This window comes from Buteo buteo, unplaced genomic scaffold (assembly GCF_964188355.1).
Source record: "Buteo buteo unplaced genomic scaffold, bButBut1.hap1.1 HAP1_SCAFFOLD_273, whole genome shotgun sequence".
NCBI lineage: Eukaryota > Metazoa > Chordata > Aves > Accipitriformes > Accipitridae > Buteo > Buteo buteo.
Genome location: NW_027439437.1, coordinates 15,495 through 22,500, shown reverse-complemented (window position 1 = coordinate 22,500; position 7,006 = coordinate 15,495).

The following is a 7,006-nucleotide window of genomic DNA, read 5'->3' as shown; positions in this document are numbered from 1 at the left end:
AAACAGGACGAGGCGCTGCGGCCTCTCACCTGTGCCATCATCGGGCCCTCGGGGGCTGGGGGGAAGCTGCGGCACGCACGAGAACCCCCAGCCGTCTGCATCCGGCTGCCAGCCACCGGGACCGGCTGCCGCTTGCACTCTGCCCAATTCGTGCATGGGCTCCAGCTTAAGGCCGGAGAAAACGCGATGAGGTGCCGCCACCTCTAACCCGGTACAGCGCTGCAGACCTTTCCACCGAGCCCTCCTGCAACCAGGCAAGCCGGGGCAGGCCGGACACCACAGGCCGCCCACGCGTGGCTCATGCCGGCAGAAACAGGACGAGGCGCTGCGGCCTCTCACCTGTGCCATCATCGGGCCCTCGGGGGCTGGGGGGAAGCTGCGGCACGCACGAGAACCCCCAGCCGTCTGCATCCGGCTGCCAGCCACCGGGACCGGCTGCCGCTTGCACTCTGCCCAATTCGTGCATGGGCTCCAGCTTAAGGCCGGAGAAAACGCGATGAGGTGCCGCCACCTCTAAACCCGGTAGAGCGCTGCAGACCTTTCCACCGAGCCCTCCTGCAACCAGGCAAGCCGGGGCAGGCCGGACACCACAGGCCGCCCACGCGTGGCTCATGCCGGCAAAAACAGGACGAGGCGCTGCGGCCTCTCACCTGTGCCATCATCGGGCCCTCGGGGGCTGGGGGGAAGCTGCGGCACGCACGAGAACCCCCAGCCGTCTGCATCCGGCTGCCAGCCACCGGGACCGGCTGCCGCTCTGCCCGCTCCAGCTTAAGGCCAGAGTCAAAGGACGAGGTGCCGCCACCTCGCCCGCCCATCACCAGGCCCTCAGGAGGCGGCGGCAGCCGCGGCGGGCTGGATGCTCACGGGCAGCTGCCCTCGCATATACCAGCGCTCCACCTTTGCCATCATCGGGCCCTCCGGGGCCGGGGGAAAGCCGAGGCAGGCTCGGCTCCACCCGGTCTTCCAGCGTTCGAGTGCCGGTGGCCGCCGCCGGCCACCGGGCTATGCCCTGCGGAATCCACCTTTGCACCTCTCGCACCACTCGGGTCAACAGCCACCGCCAGCCTGCCAGACCCTCGCAGGCGCCCGGCTGGCTTACTTGGAAAACACCGGGAGAGACCAACTGGCCGAACAGACAGAAAACGAGCCGAACCACCAGGCAAAACCACCACCACAACGGCCGCCCAGCGCTCCACTTCGCCGGCTGAGCCGTAAGCCTTGCAGCCGCTCACTAGCGCTGCTCCGTGCACGAGTCACCACTACCTCCTATAGTACGGGAGATCACGTCCCCGCCCCCGGCCGGCTCCAAGAGTGCCGTCCCTGCCCACCGGGGAGACCCGCCAATGACACCGACTTTTACGATGACGTAACTGGAGGCAGCGAAAAACAGCGACCCCTTGGCCAGCTCCGAGAAAGTGGCGGGGCTATCAGGTCTACCTCCCCGCCCCCGAAATGCGGCTAAGTCCCGCCGGAGCCGGGTAGACCTGGCGGCTCTTTTCACCGGCCGCTGCGGCAGCGACACCCCGCGTCCTCCGGGCGCCGCCGGCGGCCGCGCCGGCCTCCGGAGCCGGGTAGACCTGGCGGCCGCCCGCGGAGCCGGGTAGACCTGGCGGCTCTTTTCACCGGCCGCTGCGGCAGCGACACCCCGCGTCCTCCGGGCGCCGCCGGCGGCCGCGCCGGCCTCCGGAGCCGGGTAGACCTGGCGGCCGCCCGCGGAGCCGGGTAGACCTGGCGGCTCTTTTCACCGGCCGCTGCGGCAGCGACACCCCGCGTCCTCCGGGCGCCGCCGGCGGCCGCGCCGGCCTCCGGAGCCGGGTAGACCTGGCGGCCGCCCGCGGAGCCGGGTAGACCTGGCGGCCCTTTTCACCGGCCGCTGCGGCAGCGACACCCCGCGTCCTCCGGGCGCCGCCGGCGGCCGCGCCGGCCTCCGGAGCCGGGTAGACCTGGCGGCCGCCCGCGGAGCCGGGTAGACCTGGCGGCCCTTTTCACCGGCCGCTGCGGCAGCGACACCCCGCGTCCTCCGGGCGCCGCCGGCGGCCGCGCCGGCCTCCGGAGCCGGGTAGACCTGGCGGCCGCCCGCGGAGCCGGGTAGACCTGGCGGCCCTTTTCACCGGCCGCTGCGGCAGCGACACCCCGCGTCCTCCGGGCGCCGCCGGCGGCCGCGCCGGCCTCCGGAGCCGGGTAGACCTGGCGGCCGCCCGCGGAGCCGGGTAGACCTGGCAGCCGTTCGGTGCCCCTTGGGCGGGGGGGGGCGGGGGGGGCAGGTGCGCCTGTTTTTGGTTCGTTTTTTTCGTTTTTTTTTTTTTTTTTCTTTCTTTTGAGATTTTAGCAAATCTGATTAAAAGGGCCACCCTCTCCCGGTTCTCCCGGACGGCATTTCTTTCCCCCTCCCCTTCCCGAGTTTGAACCACTTCTACACCAAGGGAGCACGTTTAAACGTACTGTCTGATGCAAGAGTTATTTCACCTTTATTGATTCCGGCGGGAAATATTAATACAATATTAACGACAACCAGTTTTCAAAATAATTTTTGTTTCCTGACACACACACACCCCCCCCCCCACCCTCGTCGTTCTCATGCACGTGCACGCACCTATTCCGAGCCGGTGGCTGCCAGGCACTTGCCAGCTTCACCACACCAGCCAGCCCCTCTGCTCCGCTGCTGCCCCCCCCCCCCCCCAACCATATTCTGTCGGCGGGGTCCGGGCAGAGGTGGCAGCCCCCGGCACAAACTGCCCGGCTCCCCGGCGCGAGTTCGCTGTTCACTGGGTGCCTTCAGGACTGGTAGCCCCTTGCCAGGTTCAGGTTCGGGTCCCGGCGCTGCTGGGTGCTCGCCGACTTTTGGTTTTGGTTTTTGCGGTCTTGGGCTTTTTTTGGGGGGTTGTTTTTAATTTTTCTCCCCCCCCCCCCCGCCTGTTTTTTTTTGGTGTTTTTTTGACGTTTTCCTTTTTTTAATAAAATAAATACTTTAAAATACATATCTGCGATCCTGCAGGCACTGCCACCCCCCCCCCCCCCCGGTGACACACGCGCGCTCAGAGGCGCGCGCACACACACACACACACACACACAGAACGCGACGCAGGCACACACAGCTACACGCACCCCTGCACCGGTGTGCTCCCCCTCCCTCCCCGCGCTGCAGTCCCGGACCTGCAGGCCAGTAGGTGCAGCCCCCCCCCCCCCCCCTCCCCCGGCCCCACCCGATCACAGACTTTCCGGCGCCCTGGAGACGGGGGGTTGGGGGGCGGGTGGCTGGGTGGGGTGGTCTGCAGCCCGGCAACGGGGCCCCCGGAAACTGTGGTGTTTCCCGCCACGGCAACGGTCTGCTGCTCAGTCGCGGCGGCAGCAGCGGCGGGGAAAGGAGGCTAGAAAAGAGGGGGGGCGAGAGCGGCTGGCGAGCAGGCGGGGAGCCTGGCGCAGAGGTAGGCTGGCGAGGGGGGACGGTGTGTCTTTTCGGAGAAGGCTTCTGTTTGGATCGGTTGGAGTTTTATTTTTTTTACTTCTCTCCCCCGTCCCCGTCCCCGTCCCCGTCCCCGTCCCCGTCCCCCCCCCCCCGGTCGTTTAGTTTTCCCCCCGCGGCGGGGGCGGGCAGGAGTGGAGCAGGGCGAGAGCGGCTGGCGAGCAGGCGGGGAGCCTGGCGCAGAGGCAGGCTGGCGAGGGGGGACGGTGTGTCTTTTCGGAGAAGGCTTCTGTTTGGATCGGTTGGAGTTTTATTTTTTTTACTTCTCTCCCCCGTCCCCGTCCCCGTCCCCGTCCCCCCCCCCCCGGTCGTTTAGTTTTCCCCCCGCGGCGGGGGCGGGCAGGAATGGAGCAGGGCGAGAGCGGCTGGCGAGCAGGCGGGGAGCCTGGCGCAGAGGCAGGCTGGCGAGGGGGGACGGTGTGTCTTTTCGGAGAAGGCTTCTGTTTGGATCGGTTGGAGTTTTATTTTTTTTACTTCTCTCCCCCGTCCCCGTCCCCGTCCCCGTCCCCCCCCCCCCCCGGTCGTTTAGTTTTCCCCCCGCGGCGGGGGCGGGCAGGAGTGGAGCAGGGCGAGCAGGCGGGGAGCCTGGCGCAGAGGCAGGCTGGCGAGGGGGGACGGTGTGTCTTTTCGGAGAAGGCTTCTGTTTGGATCGGTTGGAGTTTTATTTTTTTTACTTCTCTCCCCCGTCCCCGTCCCCGTCCCCGTCCCCGTCCCGTCCCCCCCGGTCGTTTAGTTTTCCCCCCGCGGCGAGGGCGGGCAGGAGTGCAGCAGGGCGAGAGCGGCTGGCGAGCAGGCGGGGAGCCTGGCGCAGAGGCAGGCTGGCGAGGGGGGACGGTGTGTCTTTTCGGAGAAGGCTTCTGTTTGGATCGGTTGGAGTTTTATTTTTTTTACTTCTCTCCCCCGTCCCCGTCCCCGTCCCCGTCCCCGTCCCACCCCCCCGGTCCTTTAGTTTTCCCCCCGCGGCGGCGGCGGGCGGGAGTGGAGCAGGGCGAGTGCGTGGCTGGCTGAGAAAGAAAGGCGGGAGCGGGGCCACGGGTGCGGCAGGATAGGGACTCGGCAGCTGGGGTTTAGAGACGGCAGGGCACCGGGGGGGCTCCCCTCTCCCGCCCGGGCACGGAGCCGGCAGGGACGCCGCAGGGTCCTAAAGTCTCCCGCCTTCCACCACCGGGGGCGGCAAGCCTGGTGGCGGAAGGGGGGAGCAGGGGCAGCCAGGCTCGGCGCGAACTGCGTGGCGGGAGGGCGGGGGGGCGGTGTGTGTGTGCGTGCAGCGGCGGGCCCGGGGTGACGGGGGTGGGGGGTGTCGGCCCGGGGCCCTGTTTCGGGCGGGGGGGGGGGGGGGGCTGCGCGCGTGTGCGTTTTGAGCGCACGACTGTGAGCGGGGCAGCGGGTGGAGGGTTTGGGCTGGGGGGGGCCGGTTGCGGGGGGGGGGGGTGCGCACGTGTGTAGCCCCGTGCGAGTGGGTGCGGTGGCGGGCGGGAGGTGTTTGGGGCGGGGACTCGAATGGGGGGGGGGCAGTGCGTGCGTGCGCGTGCGTGTGTCTAAGGGCGGGTGAGCGGCTGCAGCAGCAGGCGGTGGGCGTTCGGGCCGGGGGCCTGTTTTGGCGGGGTGCGGGCGCGCACGCAGGTGGAAATGAGAAAGATTTGTAACGGTGTCGCTAACGCCGCTTTCTCTGTTACAGCCCGGGTGGTCGGCCGCTTCGACGTCCGGCCTGCGCCCGTGCCTGCCTACGGGCGATGCGCTCGGCTCCCGGTCGGACCCGTCCCTGGCAAAGCAGCAGCCGCGTGCCTCGGCCTGGGCAGAGACCTGGGGCTCCAGGGCCCCAGCCAGGGCTGCCGGAGAGGCGCGCCGCGCTTCCGACAGAGGGGCATCAGCGGCTCCGTCGCCGGCGGGATGCGTTCGAGCGGTGAGGAAGGTCCCAGCGGCCTTAGGCGGTGGCGGGGGGCGCGCTCCTTCGGCGACGGGGAGCGGGGGGGAAACGGCCCCGGGGCGGGCCGGTCAGCCGGCACGGCGGCCACGCGAGCTCGTCGTCTCCGAGGATGCTCGGCTAAGTCGGCCTCGGCCACAGGGACCGCTTGTCAGGCAGCCGACTGGCTTTCTTCAGAGGCCTGCGAGACCGCCGTCCCTCGGAGGCCAATGAACAGTTAATGCGCGATAACGCAGGGGCCGGAGAACGCTAACGTTAACCAAGAGCGTCGCAAGGTCCTAAAGGAGTGCCGCAATCAAACTTTAGGAGTCGGTAATTTATAATACTGGTGACTACTAATCGAGTCATATTCAATCCGTGACGATCCGCTGGTAGGTACGTACGTACGTACGTACGTATTCCTTCTCCGGCTATTAACGAAGGGATGCACACCTAGCGTGCGTGAACGAATGAGTTTTGTTATTTAAGGAACTGCCAGAAAGCGTATTACCGCGTAGCGCTAAATCAGTCGGTAGGTGACGCTCCATAAACGATACAATCCAGCATCGCTCGTCAACTGTTAATAACTTCAATCGATGACGATTCATAGCGTATCGATTCTTCTGTATTCGTTTAGGAGCGGATCCCACGCCAACGGTGCCACGCGGTACCCGGACGGCCACCGACTCGTACAGAGACGAGAGAGCAGCGTCGGCGCCTCTTCCCGAAGAAGTCGTTACCGATAAAGTACTCCGACTGCGGGTAACGCTTTGCTCTCACGTTTTTGACGCGTGCCTGCCTGCCTGCCTGCCTGCCTGCGTGCGCGGTAAAAGACAAGCTGTCAGACACAATAAATTTTAAGAAAGTGGAATCGCGGAGCGGTCTTAATACACTAATCAGGACCGGCCCGTAGTGCGGCCAGGGAGTGCAGGCCGACCCTGCAGCGTGGCCAGGTTTACCCGGAGACACAGGTAAGGAGGCCAGGACTACCCCGGAGCATCAGGTAGGGATACCGGGCTGACCCCCAGAAAGTCAGGTAGGGTGGCCGGGCCTACCCCGGAGCGCCTGTAGGGACCGCAGGTGTACCCCGGAGCACCGGTAGGGGTACCGGCACTACCCCGGAGGATGAGGTAGGGGCGCCAGGCCTACCCCGGAGCGTCGGGTAGGGACACCGGGCTGACCCCAGAGGGTCAGGTAGGGTGGCCGGGCCTACCCCGGAGCGCCTGTAGGGACCGCAGGTGTACCCCGGAGCACCGGCAGGGGTACCGGCACTACCCCGGAGGATGAGGTAGGGGCGCCAGGCCTACCCCGGAGCGTCGGGTAGGGACACCGGGCTGACCCCAGAGGGTCAGGTAGGGTGGCCGGGCCTACCCCGGAGCGCCTGTAGGGACCGCAGGTGTACCCCGGAGCACCGGCAGGGGTACCGGCACTACCCCGGAGGATGAGGTAGGGGCGCCAGGCCTACCCCGGAGCGTCGGGTAGGGATACCGGGCTGACCCCGGAGGGTCAGGTAGGGTGGCCGGGCCTACCCCGGAGCGCCTGTAGGGACCGCAGGTGTACCCCGGAGCACCGGCAGGGGTACCGGCACTACCCCGGAGGATGAGGTAGGGGCGCCAGGCCTACCCCGGAGCGTCGGGTAG